Here is a 20,365-nt window from a genome sequence, read left to right as displayed (position 1 = left end):
AAGCTCTTAATGCATGACAGACGAACTGGTTAAGCACAGCCAGATTCATGAATCATGTCAAAAGGGTGTGCAAAATGCTATCCTGGCTGGAAAGAAGGAATGAAGGACACAAACATGTGAGAGAAATAACTGTCTTGGAAGGATAGCTCAGGGGCAATGAGCTTGCCTTGGAAGCAAGACGATACGGAGCAACACATGTTCGATCCCTGGGTCCCCGCTTAGAAACCTCTGGGTATTAAGCGCATTATAAATAACCTTCCTTATCCTATGCTATCCTATCATATCATATCATATCATATCATAGCTGATCGTCAGGGCTGTAGAACCACTGTTGATACGGTCATCACAGAAGTGTTTGCTGCTTATTACGGGAAGATCTAGAGGGCCCCACATGACCCAGACTCGCAAGCGAGTTTGGAAGCCTTGAAAGATAGCGCTCTCCTTCAGCTGTCTAGCCCACAAAAACTTAATCAGGAGACCGACATTACTGATGAAGAGCTAGCCACCACCATCTCCCATATACAGTCTGGGAAAGCACCAGGACTGAATGGATTCCCATTCGAAACCTGGAAGAAGTTCAGTGAACTCATGATCACTCCCATTCATCATGCATTGTCTCACAACAGAGAGAAATGGATTCTCCCACCCTGACCTCGTCAAAGCTAGTATTGTGGCCATCCCCAAAAAGTGTCACTAACCTGAAAGGTAAAACTAAGGGGGGTCTGGGAATCTCTCTACCAGCACGAACATAGAAAGGTACACTCCCTATTTTTTGGTCTCGGGGGATCAATTCTCGAACGGGAGGATTATCAAAATTAAATAACCAGAGAACAGAGAATTTATTACCCCTCTCTAAACTTCCTGAAGGTACAAGGATGGTGTGATTTTAAAACTGTCATTCCAACAAGTGAACAAATATGTTTAGTACATTGTTAGCACTATTTTAGTTTAGACATAATCACAGCGAAAACACAAAGAGAAAAAGACAATGGGCCTCATTACGAATATGGAGGTAGCCCCATACCGAGTACCGGGTCCGGGTTCCTGGATTGGGGAAATACATGGCCATTCCGATCTTGGAGGGCCCGGTATTCCCCCATTCCAGGAACCCGGACCCGGTACATCCCCATTCCCATTCGAGCCACCATAGGGCTCAATTGGAATGGGGAGGATGCTAACAAAAGGCCTGTTAATGACGGGCCCATTGTTAGCATCCTGGTCTGCTAGCGGGTCCCGCTAAGGACGCCTGGTTTTACCAGTCGTCCTTAGTGGGACCCGCAAGCATACCTCGTAATGAGGCGGTAGAGGGTTAACGGTGCCAGTAGAGCTGCCGGCGCCTTTAACCCTCTACCGCCTAAGGTGTAATGAAGCCCAACCGCAACAGTACTTAAACAAAATGAAAATTATTGTTAAGAAACTGGACATATACATAACATATTAATCACAGTTAACATAAAAACAAATAATCACAAGGGTTGTAAGTCACATTACTGTACAGGAATAACTCAGGAGGCTACTATTATTTGTAATCTATGTTCAGATCATCGACATGTTTCGGCCACAATTTTATATTGGACACTATCCAGTGTCTTTTCACACCAAGTATAAAGGCATTCTTCAGGACAGAGTATTTCTTCCAAGTTGCTTAAAATTAATGATTTACCCCAGAGTATGATGTACACAACACCACTGATCTATAAACCAGTAAAAAACGACATTGTCAATAGGAAATATTCTGTGATAGATACACATGTGTTTAACATTTCATGCATTGGTAGTTTAACATTTCACAATACACAGGCATTTTTTAGCTTAGCATTTTAGAGATTTTGCATTCTGATCTCTATAGAATCAATCCAACTGGCTGGACATTTAGACAACATGAAAAGACACAAAACTTTTACTTACAACTTCAAGCAGCATGAGAAGCTATTGGCATGACTTAGGCCAACACTAGCTCTATTGAATGAATGATCCTTGCAATTTGATGTAGGATGCTCTTTTTCATCAATATGGCAAGAGAGACATTTCTCTTTAACCTGCAATACAATAATGGTCATTGCCTTATTAGAAGGTATAGGGATGGATAATAACTCCTTAACCAACCTACTAATTCTAAATACATTAATGTTGGAATTTCAACTAATTATTTAAGTCCAAAAGCAACCCTCAATTCTCTTCTATCTTTACAGAGATGAATTAATTCTGCAATACTATTATTTTCTGCGCACAGAGGAAAGTGATCAGGAGAGGTTTAACACCATTTATTGCCAAAGAGCGATGTTATATAAACAGTGAAATACCTCAAACATGGATCAATGTAGCCTAGAACAGCAAATGGACCAGCTGTTAACTCAGCACCCCAAGCAGTGGCTTCTCATTTCAGGTTTCACAAAGCAGCAGACCATATGCGTTGGTCAGTGAACTGGAAACAGAGTGGACACGAATATAGCAAACTACTAAGTAACGGTTGTTAAAGACCGAACTGAACACAATTTGTTACATAAATACAGGCAGGTGCAGATACTTACTATGGAGACGCGAGGAAAAAGATATCGCTGTCTTGCCTAGGTTGAAGTGTGCAGCAGAGAGATGAATGGCTGTATCTTGCTTACTGCTGTGCGTGGTTTCGCAATCTAGCAGCCGTGATAAAACGAGAGAACAGAAAGAACACGTATGTGTTCATGCATTAGTTAAATACCGGCAAACTGCAATAAACTCAGCTCAGCATGAGCGAGATAGTGTACAACAGGGAGAAATGACTTACTTATACTCCCATAGTTTTCAGACACCTGCACAGGATTTCTGCTTGAAAACTTGTGTCGAATAACAATCGCTGAGGAAAGAAGTGTGTTTTTTTATATCCCAAAGGATTGCATACTAAAGCTGGCCTCACTGCTATCATATGACCAAAGAAAGGTTACGTGAAATGGACTAGTCTATTTTATTTAAAGGTACAGATGCCTGAAAAAGGTGTGCCACCACATAATGCTGGAATGCGAATTCACAGGGAAAATAATAACCAGTCGTGATCTGTATGTACTATTTCGGGAACTATCACATAGATGGAATAGGCAAAACATGGATATATCCACATAGAATGGTGTATCATAAGCGCAGGCTAGAGGATACTGGTGGAGAATGAGAAACCTATTACAGATAATTTGCACCGGAATGGAAAATGCGCCAGCGGCCATCTTGAAAAACACAATTCATCGCAATCCTCTGCACTCAGGACCTGGATTCCAGAACTGTGTACCCTGCCAGCAAGAACATGTCCAAGGCCACACGAAATGGCACACCTCGGCTGCGTAAACCCTGTTTTTCTGACAAGGACCTAAATATGCTTGCCGCCAGCCTTGTCGAGCATGTTGATGTCGTTTTTTGACAAGACCTGCACCGTGCTGCGCAATTAAGGAAGAATAATATCTGATAGGAGGTGGCCCAGATTGTCTCTGCAGTAGGGACAACCCCACGCAGTGTCAAAGAATGCTGAAAAAGGTGGGATAATCTGCGGCTGCGTTTGCGCAACATCTTGTCTGCCAACCGAGGTGGCTCCTCATGAGCCATCAAGCTGGCACGTTGGAGGAAACATGTAGCTCTGTGATCGACATGGAGCCCATAGAGGGAATCGGGCATTCGGAGATGGGAGTCCCATCATCGGCAATGACAGTGAGTGACCCTTAGCATAATACAAAAGTCACCACACACACCTAATACCTCAGGTACAAGGTTAGAGTCCAAATGGGAAGTAAATGAGAGCAAATACATGCCCCATGACCTACAACCTAAAGTCAGCCCTAACACAAACGCTACATCCCGGCCACGCAAACACACAACAAACCCCACTGACACAAATCACATGAGACCATAATTGCAAACACAAGCAACATGTGCATACACACACATACATTTACATCACCATCGAGATGCCGGCCTCACCACTGTGCCATCTCAATGCATGGTGCACACAACTCCACTAACGATTGCACACTTGAGAAACAACCAACCAGCTCATGGCACACAGCCCTGAGCCATGGCTACAGCACACAAGCCACATCACACCTGTAGGCCACCCAACAAACATCATGGACATCATGGATGCACCACAAGGATGCCAGAACAATACACCCATTAACCCCTGCAAGCACCATGCCTGCCCCTCCAACATGAACACGACAATGCACATGACCCAAAATGTACCAACATGGATGTATGTAGGATGTACGTTCACCCATTACTGATGCCCCGCCTCTCCATCCCCCACAGGCTCGGGATCAGACAACCATGCGGAACACACCACAACTAACAGTAAAACACCTGCACGCATGGGCAGAGGGGACGTTGATGCCACCAGGCCGTCAACGTAAAAGGCCAGCCCAAGGAAAATCACTGCTCCCAAGCCACAGCCCACCAGCCAACAGGGCAAACAGGCTAGAGAGCAAGAGGAGCAGCTAGCTACGACACAGAGTTAGGAGCCCCAGGCCAGACATGTTGGTGCCATCAAGGCACGCATGCCAAAAGACACACCGTCCCCACAGGTCACACCCAAGAAAACTCTGGCCCCCCAGCAGACACCTCATGTGCAGGAAGATGCATCACTACCGGCCAGTGATGTTGAGGCGCCGCAGTCAACGGCCACAAGTGACATAGGTGAGGCGGCACAATCTGCACAGCATTGTGCGCATGAGGACGAGGAGTAGGATGATGCAGACACAGCAGACCATTGCATATCTGTCTGAGGAAATGCAACACACACCGCCCATGCAGGACACCCCACAGTGCACCATAGGACATGGATCTGGTGGATGCAGTACTGCAAAGGAGATGACCGAAAATGAGTTCAGCCCTGTAAGAAGTAACTCACCACCTCCTCTGCAACCACCATCTGCAACATCCATACGGGATCTTGAGGGGCAGCTGAGCTGCATGGTGGGGCGTCAGCAGGCCATGCACGACATGGTGAAACAATACCTTGCCGAAGGGGAAGCCACACGTCGGACCAATCAGGAGAACACCCAGGCAGTTACCTGTGCGGTATACCATGTGGCCAGGTGGGTGGGTGAGGGACGCAGGCTGTCAACCAGTTGGCTGCCACCATGGTTCAATATCATCCTGCCCCAGCTGACCCACAACCCCCACCATCGTCAAGCACAACCCCGATGAGCTTGACACAGACAAACCCAGTGTGGAGGTCCATGCGCATTATGCGCTGGCTGGTGGAACAACCCCTTCCATCTAATAGGGGGCATCAGTAGCCTGAGACACCTGGACATGTCAGGAGGGAGTCCAGTAGAACTCAAATTGGGTGCAGGGGGGCATGGGTGCGTGGGGGTGTTGGGCCATGCGGGGTGGGAGGTGTGGGTGTGTGGAAGTGTTGGGCCATGGGGGCTTGGGGTTGGAGGGATGGGTGTGTGGGGGTGTTGGGCCATGGGGAGTCGGGGGTAGTTTGTAGTATGTCAAGGGTAGAGGTCAACATTGATTCCTGTAGCTAGTTGTCTTTGCATTAATACACCTGGTGTGCTTATGAAAAACACATGACTGGACATTGCTTCTTGAGTGTGTGTCAATGTATTTTTCATCAGTGCCCACTGCCGAGTGTCCCCCATTCCCAGTGCCCAGTATTGCCCGTTCCCAGTGCACAGTGCCCCCCGTTCCCAGCGCCTTGTGTAACTCAGTCCATCAAAAATATTGTGCAATAAAAGAATGGCGTACAGCACGTCCTTCACACACATTGTGACATGGCCAATGTGCAGCATCTTCTCCATCATCCTCCTCATCATCCGGTGGAATTTGGTCCATGTCAGGGGGCAGGGGTACGTTGTGCCGTATGCAGATGTTGTGCAGCATGGCACATACCAATACAATCTTGCCCATCTTCTCAGGCCCATATATGAGTGCCCCACCTGACTGGCTGAGGCAGCAAAACCGTGCCTTCAACAGGCCAAAAGTCTGCTCAATCATCACACGAGTGCGTGCATGTGCACGAATGTAGTCCTCTTCTGTTGAGTGGATGCCTGACAGGGGTGAGGAGCCACAGCTTCAGGGGATACCCAGCATCACCTGCATGAGAGCAAAAGACATTTTGATTGCGAGTATTTTTGGCATTCCTTGTGTGCACTGGCTGTACATTGTTCATGGTTACATGCCAGAGATTTTCACTGCCAGCTATTGCCATTTCATCCGAGTAAAAATCAGGTTTGTGTACTTGGTGTCGATCCATGGTGGGGAAGCATGGGTAACATTCACAACTTAGGGGCCTTGACATCCGATACAGCACTCACACAGATGAGGTAAGACGGTCCATGATGTAGTCACATGTGATGGGTGTGTGGCAGAGGAAGAATCAGAATGCATGCACAGCACTGTATGATGCATTTGCCTGATGTCCAACATGATACAGGTAGGTATGCCGATCATGCTTTCGACTACTTGATGACATCATGCCCGTCAACAACTTCACCCATGTGGCCATGGAACAATAGAATTGGTGGTATGGTCCGCCAGTGTAGGAATATGTTCCTTTGATGTTGACTACTTGATGAAATCTTTTTTCTACATCTATGATTTTTAAATGTCCCTTCAGCTGCACGGAATGGGATGGTGGTCTGTGGTGTTCCTGACGGGCAAGGGCAGTGACAGGTGATTCCCTGAGAGGCTTTTATTTTTTGCATAGTCATGGCTGCATGGCCTGTGATGTGCTTTGCTGCGGTCATGTGAATTCTGCTGTTTGACGGCAGGATGGTGGATTTTGGTACCTTTGGCTCCGGTCTGATGATGTACCATGTGCATGTGCAGGAGTGGGCGCTGTGTTTGTTGCTTCCATTGACACATTGCTGTGCAGCCATGGCATGTCTGCATCCATTGTCAGTCTCATGCATTCTGTTGAAATCATTTGGGTCACAGTGTTTGGCACCCAGGATGGTGTCCAAACTCCCAACGACACCCCCATGGCCCAGACAGCAGAAAGGTTGCATTTGACTGTGGTACCCCCAACAACCCCCACCATGGGCCTGTGGTCAGACTTACCCAGCAGCCAGGCACATTGTGCAGCATGCCATTCCATGTAGTGGGGAAGCGTGTAGTTCTGCAGCACCATTACATCATGTGTTTTTCCAGGGAATATAGCACAGCAATGCGTAATTATCTTGCTTGCATCACACACCATCTGGACATTGAGGGAGTGGTATAGCTTTCAGTTACGGTACACCACCTCCATGACATGTCAGACTATCCGCTCCACATGGGTGCAGTCGAGGACACCAATGATGTGTGGCATGCCTGCCAATGCACAGAATGCAATTTTGGTAGCATTCACCTCCTCTGCAGTCTGTGGTAGGGATATGTGGGCCCTTGCATGCTTCAGGAGTGCATCCAGCACCTGCTTCAGCCCACGGGAAAAACATGGTTGTGAGATGCCATGCAGCTCCCCCACTGTGTGCTGGAAGCTGCCTGTGGCCAGGAAGTGGAGCACAGACACTACCTTCAGCAGCGGGGGAATGGCGGTGCGGATGTCGTTCAGGCTGACCAGGTCATCATGAATGAGGTCCACTATGGTGGTGATGGTGTCCCTGTCTAGGTGGTACAGGGTGTGTATCAGTGCAGGGGTTAAGTCAAATGGACTAGCCCTTATGCGAGGGATTGGTGGCTGCTGCGTGGTATCACTGCCTGCACTGGTGGTATGTGTTAGCCCGGTCTCACCCTCCTTCTCCTCCTGTACTTCCTGTGCATTCCTTGGTTTACTGCCTGCTCAAGGAGTAGCAGTGCAGGCATGTCCTCCAGCTCCTGTATAGCAACTGCTAGTGGTATCAGTTTGCACTTGGAAGGGGTGTGGTGTGTGCATGTGCTCCTTTTGTGCTGGGCCAGACTCCATTGCCTCCACCTGTGCTGATTGTGTGCACCTGTGGCAAGTCTGGACACAGCAGATTGCTCTTAACAGCTGCCCAGTGATGCCTGTGTTAGCGGCATCATGGTGACCCTTCTTACTGGCATCTGGATGCCGGTAAGTCCATGTCTGTGCAACACGTAATGTGCTCTACATTGCGGCATGCCGGTGTTACTGGCACGGCCAATGCGTGTTCGGTAAGGTGGTGCCGGATCACAGCGGGTCCCTGACGATGCCGGTAACACCGGCATTGCAAGACATAATATGCCGGTCTCATAAACGATGCTGGTATTACCGTACTGGCATTGTTTTTGCCAGACTGCCAATCTTGTAATGAGGACCATCGTCTTTATAAACCTATATTCCCCTTTATCCACCCACTGAACCGTTACCATTTTCCCTTGAATAAACCTATGGCTTTGCAGATTTACAGGTGCATCAGACATCCTGCTTCCTCATAAAACACAGTTTGGGGTAGAAAATGTTTGGGCACTCCTATCATGTGTGGGATGAGCAGACCTAGCAAGTGCTGTTCGCCCTTTCATCCCCACATGTAACATCTTGCTGTACCAAACAGTACCAGTTGACCAATCTGGCTCTCCTTCAGTGCCATGATGAAAACTACCCTCATTCATTAAACTCCTTTTTTCTCTATTTACATTTTCATTGAATTTCTGCTGCACTTTTTTCTCTTAAAACCAAATAAATGAAAAGTGTTAATTCTACACAAAAACATATTCATATCATCACACTCCAAAACATTGAAAACCTCCTTTTCTTCTTCAGTAAAACATTTTCCTTAAAGACATTTTCATCATTTTCTTTTGCTGGTTTTCAATATAGTCTAAAGACAGAGAAAATATCTCCCAATACTTCCCATCATGTTATGCTTAGGGAGACAGAACTCTTGTCTTTGTGCACATCTGTGATGTGGACCCATCCTTGCCGACCTGCAATTTTCAGCACTGTGGGCATCGAATAGATCAAGAGTTGCTGCTTGTGGAAATTGTCCTGATTGTCTGGTTTTTGGCATCGTCTGCAAGGATATGTATCGAAGGTATTTTGTAAGTTCTTTGAGACACGTATCAAATTCTCTCCCCCAGAAAGCAAGAAGAAAAATGTGCATTAGAGATTGAACGCAACAGCAGAATAGGCGCATGCATTTTCCAGCCTGTAATAATCTCATGTGGAGTCAAGTGATGATCTCCTCCAAGCGTATTGCGCAGTCCAAACAAAGCAAGAGGCAAGCAGTACACCCAGGATTTTCCAAGCATTTGCGTAAGCTTTGCCAACCACATTTTAAGCTGTCCATTCATCTTTTCTACCAAACCATCAACTTGTGGACAGTAGACTGTGGATAATTTATGCCTTATCCCCAGGGGTGTTGTGATTTCCTTAATTAAATCATTAGCAAAATGCGGACCATTGTGAGAACGAATTTCATCTGGAATCCCCACCTTGGGAACACCTCCCTCACAAGAAATATGGACACAGAGCGGGTGCCATTATGAACACAGGCAACATCCTTAAGCCAACGTGAGAATCAGCACATCACTACAAGCAATGTTCCCTGCACAACTCTCAGTGTGTGACCTGGCAAATACTTCAGGCACATCATGCAGTTATTCGCAAACTCTATAACATTCTCATGCAAATTTGGTATGAAGCAGTCTTCACTTATCCCTGCAGCCATATGCAGTTTCAATATGTGGGCAGAGTAGTAAAGCGGTTCCAACACCACCAGCAACAATTTCTTTGGCATGACCACTTTTCCTGTGCTGTCATGCCACCATACCAAATCAGTTGGAGATAAAGAACATCCTCTCCGCTTCCACAACTCTTTCTCATCTCATGGTTCTACCTGCAACTCAATTATCTGCATTATTGGGGTTGCATTAACGATTTCTGGCAATGCATCTTTTTTTTCTTTTCTCTCTTTTAGCACTGCTAGTAGGGGTATTTGATCCTTTTCACCAGAGAACAGCACATGTGTAACCTCTGGTAGATATGCTGCTTCTTTTGCTGCTCTCTCTGTTCTTTCGTTCCCTAGTGAAATTAAATCTTGCTCTCCTGTGTGGGCTTTGCACTTTATTAAAGCAAGATCTACTAGGAGTAGTATCATTTATAATAATTTACTAAGTAATCCTGCATGCCGAGCAGGTGTACCATCACTTCTTTTGAACCCTCTACTTTACCATCTTGCTAGCCCTGAATGCACTGTGGAAGTAACATATGCCGAATCTGAGAAAATGTTCACTATTTGGCCCTCTGACATGTTCAGTGCCTCAATCAATGCCACCAGTTCTGCTGTGTGTGCAGAGTAGTGGTTGGGTAGTCATGCCTGTGAGTACACTATTAACTTCTACCCTTTGTGTACTCCATGTCTGTGCCCTGCCATTGCAGAACCTGAATGCCTCTGTCATGTGGTCTGATCAATATTGGAACTTCCATCAATGAAAATCATGTCCCCCCTTCAATCACCTCTTCCTTGACCAGGGGGTTACCTTTGCTCCTGTTTGTGCACGCTATGCAGTAATGTATGTAATCTCACAAAAAATAGTCTATAGGCACCCCTCTTTGCATATCAGTCTTTTTCCCACCCACAAGGGCAGTGCAGCACTGAAATGCTATGACAATTCTCTCCTGAACATTAGTACCAATGGCAACCCCATACAAATGTATGTAATCTCCCTCCTCTATTTTTTCTGCAATGAACTCAGCTGGATTTATAGTCCTGCATCTCGCCACTTCTATTGCTGGGTTTGTCAGTATTACCTCATACCCTGGAGATCTCTGAGTTGTCAATGTTGATTTTGTTTTTTCCAGTATTGTGAATATTGCATGCTCCAAATATAAAAATACGGGGCACTCCATAGTTATAGTGGAAGCCTTATCAATTGCAAATGCAGCAGCAGAAAGTGCAAGCTCACATGGGAAATGTCCTTGCATCACTGCATCTAGGGATCCACTGTAATATGCAAGTGGCTTGTGTCCCTGTCCCTTCTTCTGTGTCATCACAGCTGTCATTACTTTTCCATCTGAATGGGAAACAGGTGAAACTTTTGTTTGTAATTGGCTGCAGCCAGCACTGGTGCATGTGCTCACTCATGTTTTAGTTCATCAAAGCTCTCGCCCATTTCAGCTGTCCTTTTATGTTTGTTTTGTGTTTCTGAGCTTCTTTTAATGGTTGCAGCAATGGCCCGGTGTAAGTGGAGTAATCAAAAACTCATGCCCTGCAGTAGTTGCATAGGCCCAAGAATTGCTAAATCTCTTTCACTGTTTTTGGTTGTGGAGTTTTATGTATAGCCTCTACTCTTTCTGGTGTTATATTTCTCCCATCTGCTGACACGATCTGACCCAGGTACACCACTTATTTTTTAAAGTACTGCAATTTCTCTTTGTATCCTTTGTCAGCTAGCAAAGTCAAGAGTGTCACTGAGTCCTGTCAACACTCCTCTTCTGTCGGCTGCACACCAGTAAGTCATCAAGGTACTGTATCACTGTGCTTGCAACCTGTAAATTGCTCAAATCCATTTGTAAAACTCTGTTAAAGATGCTAGGTCCCTTGCAGTACCCTTGTGGCATTCTAGTGTGTTTGAACCTGGCCCCGCAATATGTAAATGCAGTGAGATACCTGGAGTCTCGGTGTAGTGCAATGGAGAAAAATACATTCTTCAAATCTACCACGGTGAAATAGTGTGCCCTCGCTGGATTGCTGCAAGAATTTGCTGTGGGATTTGGGAACAATGGATACTCTACCTCAATAATATTGTCAAGAGGGCAGAAATCCTGTATAAAACACCAGGCCCCTCCTTTTGCTTTCTTGATGGGATGGATAGCCATTCTTCAAGGTGATGTGCTCTATTGTATCATGCCCTGCTGTCATAGGGCATGCAATGTCTCATAAATGCCTTTATTTGCTTCTCTAGAGAGGGGGTACAGCTTTACTTGTGGCAGTAGTGCTCCTTATTTTAATTTGATGTATACTACCCCAGCCCCCGTTAGTATTCCTACATCATGGGGTTCTGTTGTCCATAAGTTCTTGGCACTTTTTCCAAATCTTCCTGCAAATATTTTGTATTTTTGTGTTATCTGAGTCATCTGGGGAACTGCCCTTTCTTTGGTATGTACTGGACAAGGTACGCTCAATTCAAACACTACCTCTCCTTCTTCATTGTCTTTTGTTGCAAACAACTCTGCGTCACTTACTCCTTTTAATGTCAATGTGGGCTCAATACATTTTATTGAGCACCATTCCCTCTTGTCTTCAGCAGTGTCAACCAAAATGATCATGTCCTTCCGTACCACTACTTCCTCTAGTTTACAGAAGTGTATGTGTGCCTTAATTAATAGAGGAGGGAACCGTGACCTCAACAAAGATTGATTGGACACCCGAAACACAATTCCTTCAATTCCTGGTAACCATCCCAACAACATGTGCACCCCGTAAAAAAACATCTCCATGTGTGTGGGTATCCCTTTCATCATGCTGTGTGCATAGTATTCCTGAATCAATACTGCCACTCTGGCTGGATAGATTATGGGTGTGGAGCACACTATCCCTTTATCTGAAAATGAGATTGTAGTGTTCATTTTGCTGAGAAGGCCCCTTCCAAGAATGTTGAAGGGATCATTTTTCTAATACAATAATGGTGCTACAGTATTCTGTGTCCCTATTGTCAAGGGTAAATACTTTGTCATAGGAACTTTCAGAATTGTCCCTGAAAAGTGTTGTGTGTCCAAACCTTTGTTAGATAATGGACATCATCCTTTATGCATGATCTGGTTGCTCCAGTATCTATGAGAAAGGAAAATCCCCTCTGTCCTATGTGAACTTCTACCTCTGGTTACTCCTTTTACTCCTTGGGGTCCTCAGTTACTGCTAGAACAGAACACACTTGCACTCCCCATGGGCACCCCTATTGGGAAAACGTATTGGTGGATGATGTAAATGGATTAGTACCGATCATTATCACTCTAGTGTTCTGTCCCTGTAATGTAACACCTTCTTGTACTTGGGTCTGTACTGGTGCCTGGAGTATGCTTACTTTAGCTGCGGTGCCTGCCATCTCTCCCACCCTGCACTTGCACTTGTCCCAGGGTGGATATACCATGTGGTTGTGTGTGCTGTATCTGTAGTTGCTTCTGCGGTATCACCTGTATTTGTTGAGGTGCTTGTGTATACGGTTGCTGTTGTTGCCCTGCTTGTGCTGTTAATGGGCATGTCCGTGCAAAGAGACCAACATTTCCACATGCAAAGTACTGCCCCCCAAACCCTGGCCCCATGCCCTTGTATCCCATTCCCCTTGTTTGTGTTTTTATCCTCTCCCTGTCTGATACAGTCCCATGTAACCGTTTACTCCACCTGTCTGCACATCCCCTTGCTGTTGCTGTAAGTTTATGAATGCAGGTTGTTGCTGCATCTGCACCATTCCCCACCGCTGATTGAGTGGTACTTGAGTGCACCCTCCTGCTTGCATTACCATTGCCACTGGGAGTCCCCATTGCTGTGACTGTGGCATGAAAACTGGACCTGTGAGCACTGCTCCTTCCATGTTCATTTTAGCATGTTTTTTCTGAACTAATTAGTGTCCAGCTCTTGTTACATTGTCAGCTGTCTCTTTATCCTTCTGCTTTCTTTTGCAATAATGTACGATTGGTGCCTGTATCTCAGGCCACCCTTTTGCCTCAATTCCCACTATCTTCTGTAGGGATGTCTGCATCTCTGCAGAGAGCCCTGTCACTAAGATGTGGAAAAGCAAAGGTATTTTGTCATCCCAAGACTGTTTATTTTCCTGTGTCCACATTTCTTGAATGGACTGTATATATTCTGCAGGGTCCTCATCAGGCTTCATTTTCCGAGCCAATATTGAACCCACATCTGATGTTTCTGGATACAGCTCCCTTAGAACCTTACAAACATGTGCTTGATAGTTGTTAAAGGGTGCTCCATTGTGTATGTTAGAGCTTAATTTTACCACGGCATATCTAGCCAGTTGAGATATATTTTGTCTCTTTCTTGAAAACATAAATCCATTTGCTCGCCCCGCCATTACTCAGGGTAAACTGCAAACCAAATTGTCCCTATCCATTTTCTGCCATGGTATGCGGTGAACCTCGCCCCTCACTTTCTGCAAAAGGGGCATCTGTGTGCGATCTATGTGTTTATTACCATGTTGGGGTTTTGTCACAAATGCTAGTTTTGTTTTTGTACTCGAAAGCCTATTTCCCCAATCTCCCAATGACTCCTCTGTTTCCTCCTCTTCTCTCTCATTTCGTCTCCTTTCCCTGGTCATGTCTGTCAAATTGCACATGTCTAATTCATCATCGCTATGATCGCTGTCACCACTGTCCTCCCAATCTGATGCGGTGTGCACACCTTCTGTTGTGTTGTCTTCATTGTTGCCTGAGTCCAGTACCCAGTTGTCAATTTCAAATTGTACAAATTTAAAACAGGCCACACAACTAAGGCTCCTGTCCGAGCCCCACCACCAGCAAAAACAGTGAACCCAGGAGCAGGAGCACGCTTTCTGCCGCACGCTGCAAGATCAGTGCTCTCACTTGATCCTGATATTGATCTAGCCCCGAGCTAAGCCCATTGGCTTTACTATTTATTCAGCTATAATAGCTGTATTTTAACAACAATATGTTCTGAGCCTGCAGCTCCTCTACATAATTCATCGCTTGTCTGTCAGAGCTCTAACTCCATTGTTCATTAAAATATTGTTAAAGTTAACCATGAGGGTTAACAGCATCCAAGGTGGCCGCCGCCTGAATATTTGCACCTTACCATATGAACAATCCAACTAGCTGAAGTGGATTGGTTGGCCCGCAGTATTTTTCCCAATCAGGGAACACCAGCAGGCAAAAGCTGGCCCCCCCAACAAAGGCCACACAGCTAAGGCTCCTGTCTGAGCCTGTCAGAGCTGGGAGCAGCCCGGAGTAGCACCTGCGAGTCACACCACTCTGACCCAGCCCAGCATGCATCATTCAAGTACATCCAGTAAGATCCTGCACACTGGCATACTTACGCCCTATCCATACACCGTGAGTTAAGCATCAAGGCAAGAACTAACACATTCAAAGAGATCGCGGAACCGAACTGTGTGAAAAGGCGCTGTTAAAGAAACACTCCTAAATCTAAAACTTTTATAACACTCAAGCTAATTAACATTATTAACTTTGAAACATGAAAACAATCTCCCACACTAATCTGACTGGTGCTTGCACAGTGTACCCTTATAGAAAAACAAACATTATTTTCTGTAATTGGATACACAAACCTTCCCACACCGCCCTTAATTATAGTTTGTGATGTCACAATTCAACCCCCACTTCCCACATTATAAAGACAATTAATTGAAATGTTTGAGATGACAAGCGGAACTTTTTTCATCTGTTCCGGGCATCTCATCTAAGTTCTCATGAGAAATGCTCTCTACCATGGCACTGTCAGAGTCTTGAACCATGGACAAACTGCTGTAAACATGTTGCATATTAAGAACTCTTCAACCTTCTTTCCAGGATAAATGAAATAAGTTGCAATTTGAAACTGCTCTGGTTCTTTTGACTCCATCTAAAATTTGTGTTTTGCAAATCATTTTAATTATAAAATGGTTTGTCCTCCTTGACTGTCGGTGGGACCCATGGGTTCTACGACTTCGAAAGAATAACAACTCTTGTTTGCTTCTTACCATACCAGCCTGGGATCCTGGGACCTGCAACGTGTTATCAGCCACTGCGGCTTCATTGCAGATTAATAAAAAGCTAACACATGTTTTCTCCAAAAGCATGTTGTAAGGCCTATTTACTGTGTTTTAGCCTACCCCTAAGTTTGGTTATACTTACCTTTGCCCCTGCATTTATTTTATATGTAAGTTACTTTTAATTTGGGCTTGACTTGTATACCGATTAAAAGGAGCCCCCTCCCCTTTTACAGTGCTAGTCTTGCAATTGATAAGTGTGTACATTTTCACCGCGCAGAAGTTGCATTTTTATTAGAAAACACTCAAATGCACATGGCTGTAACCCTAACAATAACGCAAAGCCGTATTAATGGAAAGGCAATCACAAGCCCTCCAAAAACATGCTATACCTAACCACACCCTAACACTAACACTAACTGTAACCCTTATTGTACCCCTTAGCACTAGGTATTTCCTAAAACAAATAAATACAAAGAATTTGAAAAGTGACCCTAACCCCCACCACATGACTAACCTCCATGCATTCCATAGCCCTTACCCTAGCTCAAACCCTTTCTCTAACCCTTTCACAAATTCTAACCCCTAGTTAAACCCTATCCTACTGCACCATCAGCAGGCCACTCCAACTTCCCTATCCCTTTCTTTAATTCTAACCTAAACCTTTACTCTCTTACCCATAGCCTTACCACAGCCTCTATTCTGACACTTACCCTGATACTCACGGTACCCTAACCCCTAAGCAAACCCCAACATAACCAGTACTCTACAATGAGCCAGACCAAAGCTTTACATTAATTCTAAACAAAATCTTTACTCTTACCCTTGCTCCTAGTCTTCACCTATCCCTTAGCCTAACCCTAACCCCTTTGTTGACCTTAATCATAAGCCCTCCCCACTGTCCGTAACCCAAACAGATACCTTAAGAGCACTACATTTTTGGCTACTTTTCCTCTGCATTTTTTAATGCACTTTGTTTGGCAACATTTTCACTGAATGCCTCTTTAAAATCTGCTATTGTAAGACATACTCACAATAGTAGCATCTACACAACAGCTGTTTTCTTGATCCAGGGACACCACGCCCCAGCACCAAACAAGGGCTGGAACCCTGTCTTCCATATTTATTTATTTTTAACTGTGTTTTATTACTCTTGCCAAAAGAGACATTGGTGTGGGTGATTTACAATAGTTCTGTAGCCATTTTCTATTTAAAGGTTGTCCCTATCTATGGGGATTACATCACTTTACAAGTGATTATCTCATTATGTATATTGTAGACTGTATAAATCCTTCTTTCACAAATGTATTAATTTATTTCTTTATTTGTGTAGCGCACCGAACCCTTAGGTATCTGCGCACATTTCTTACAGTTACATAGGTCATACATTTACATACAATTGAGACAGTACAGGAATTCCATAAAGTGCATGACACATAGAACAGAGATGAGCAATGAGGAGATACGTACAGGTTATTGTGTGTCCTGCATGATGAGCCCCATTTTTGCAAATGCATATGCATTCCTCCATCAGACAAATGCATTCTTCCTTTTCTTTATGTTTGCCAATCCCACAACTAAGCAGGCCTAGAAATAGTGATGGTGCCATCTCAGATCTGAGTGCCTATTAAAGAAATTATATATTCCAGCCATCACAAATTATCAGCATGCCATGTTGACCAGCATAATGCCTTCCAGACTTCTCTATTCTCACTAAAAACATTGTTTTTTTCTCCAAAAACGTGTCTTAACACTTATCGGCCAATTTTGTGGTGACCACTGTGGTGTATAAATGTCAAAAAAGAAATAATTATATGAGATACAAGTACTCGATCATTTTTCCAATCTTGTATTCACAGCAATGGGGGGGGGGTACCCAAGCAAAAATGATCAGATGACTCATTGATTCCAGGCACAAGAAACCCTGAGTTCCTTAAAGTCTTGAATTCTCTGACACCTCTGTTAGACAGTCTTTGTTGCTGTCAAGCGAGTGCAGCAAAAGCCATATATTTTCTTAAACTACAGGTTAATGTGCTATGACACTAAATTACTGCCGTTTTAAGGTTTAAGGAAGCCATTAAATGTAATGTTGTAATGATGTATCCCCATATAATTCTAACAGCGTTTATATAGCTCAAATAATTCACCATCGTTATCAGGCGCGCAGATGGGCTCTGGTGCAATAAACGTGCCTGAATAGGGCCACAGCTGGGCGCGTTAACATACATGCGTCACAGCACAGCTCCAAAGTTGTCATCGTGCTTGTACCTGTTGTGACGGTCTATTGAAACACCTCCTACATCATTACGGTTGCAAAGCAGACGTGAAACGAGTTCAATTGTATTTATTTTGGTCGCATTTACTTGATTGTGTGATTAATGGTTTCATCAGAAGCGAGGCACCTAAGTGCATTCCCAAAAATGTATGCATTACAAAGGGGCAGTGCGTTGGCAACATGGCAGACCGACAGCATTGCGTGCATACGTATGTAAAAACAACAACATTACACGATTGAGTGAAATGCAATGGGGCGTGGCAGGCATAGACTATACACACAGAAGTAATAACACAAACATGTCATGAGAGTCTACACTCACTTGTAGTCCTGAGTAACATGAACTAAACCTACAAGATAATAAGAGGTACAATTTAAGTTATTGTTGAACATTACAGCTGTTATTAGAATAAAAACATATCGTTTTCTGAACTTTTCTGAAGTTGGGGTGATTGGGTACTAACGTAAACCCCAGGAGAATGTGTAGCGTAAATTACACAATAATAAAACAGTCTCCCTCTGTTTGTTACTTTCTTTCATATTTAATTTGCAAATATGTCAGTGAAAGTTCTGAGATTAGGCAGGTGGACTGCACTTCTGTTGGGCACCAAGTAGTGCCTCCCTTTTTTAGCTTGGATACTCACGGGGGCATGTTCTCTCAAAATACCCTTTTGCCACCACAATGCCTTACCTCAGATAATCATTTTCGATCAGAAAGTGTACCATTTTTAATTCATACAACACGTTTCATTTAAATGGCATATTTAAAACTGGGCATTTTCTAACTACTAGCAACAAAAGAAAATAGGTGTTTTCCCCATCACAGCGTTTGCACCAGTATTACGAGGGCTCGTATTGTCAATAAGCTGCTCTGTAATGCAAAAGGATTGCATCAAGATGAACACTCTGTTAGAGTGTCCGGCGATTTGTAGATGCTTGTGGGACCCTGTAAGGTAGACAGAGAGTTGTTGAATGATTCTTTACGAGCTCCTTCTGACCCCATGATGCATGCTTCTGGCATCCTGTTTGTCCTCCTCCGAGCTGTGTGCTAGTATGCTGGGGTGCACAATGTCATTCGGGGGTGGTTGTTGATGTCAGGGTCAGTGTTCTCACTTTTGGAATTCCATGGGCAGTGAGGTGCCAGTAGGTCCTGCTCCGGAATAGCCTTACTCTATTGGAAGCTCCTTAAAGGAAGTACACTTACCTTTAGCAGTGGTAGCTCCAGCGTCTTCTTGGAGGTTGGGGCTCCTCAGTTCACTGCTGTATTGATTGCAGCGTGGTTGAAAATATAATCGCAAACCTCTCAAACCATAAAAGTCAGCTGCTTTGCGGCACACAGTGTGCCTTTCATTTAGACATTGCATCTGAACTAAAGAAGCAATTGTGATATGGTCAGGGTCATGACCCTGTCAAGGGGAACAGGTACCTCTCCTGAACTAGGGTAGGTGGACTACCGGGGATATGCCAGAGCTGCTCCCAGTGGATGGTGGGGCAACAGAACATGAACTGAGAGTAACAATGGACTGCAGGAGAGCAGGGGAGGCACAGAAAGTATCCCCAAACCCAATTGGAAAGAAAACGTACCAGCGCATGGAGAACACCAAAAGGCAAACTAGCAGACTGAGTACATGGCCAGCACCATGCAAAAGGAGATTTTATAAGGAGTGGGGATACGAGCCTTTTTTTCAAGCCCTCTAAGAATAGCTTAGGCAGATATTGGCCATGGGGTTCATGTGACAAAAGAGACCAATGAGAGCGTGAGAAGTGTTAAAATGGGGAAGGCTGTAAAAGCCATGACAGCAGAGAAGAGATTGAAAGGTATTTGGTGAGGTCACTGGAGAGGTGGTGGGCCTGGGCCTAACGACCAGGCTGAGGGCAGATGGTGGAGTAGAGTGCTGAGGAGACTGTGATTGTCTTCTGAAAGAGTGCAAGTTAGATACTGTGTTTGAAGGAGGGTGGTACCAGTTGTATGTATTGTGGCAAGGGTGTGTGTGAAAGGAGAGTGAAAGTTATATACAGAGAGTGGGAGAGGCAGCATAGGGGAATTATGAGAGCTTTGAAAGAATGGATATACATGACAGTGTGAGGCAGGAAGGTGGAGAGAAGAAGGAAAAGATAGTTGGGAGAGACAGGTGAGGAGAGGGTTTGTAAGATCATAACACAGACGAATAGACAGTGGTTTGTGAGGGAGAGAATTAAAATGAAAGAGATGCAGGGAGGGAAAAAGAGAGAGATGAAGGGGAGAGGAGGGAGTTGTAGGTAGTGTGAAGGTGGTGAGAGGTACATGTATAGAGTGAGGGAGATGAGGTAGATCTTGGAGTGAGGGGAGGAGGAGATGAAATAGAGGGAGAATAGAGGCAGCAAGGAGCTAGAGAAAGAGTGTTCGGGGGAGAGACCGGTTGAGAAGCCCTGGTTAAATCAATCTGCTAGCCAAAGGGAGAGGATCACTTACAAATTACCTGAAGGGGTTAGGCAGAGAAGGACACTGCCTTTAGGTTTATG

Source organism: Ambystoma mexicanum, chromosome 6q (assembly GCF_040938575.1).
Source record: "Ambystoma mexicanum isolate Mex_15411 chromosome 6q, UKY_AmexF1_1, whole genome shotgun sequence".
Taxonomy (NCBI): Eukaryota; Metazoa; Chordata; class Amphibia; order Caudata; family Ambystomatidae; genus Ambystoma; species Ambystoma mexicanum.
The sequence above is the reverse complement of the archived record's forward strand: the minus strand, read 5'-3'. Positions refer to the sequence as shown.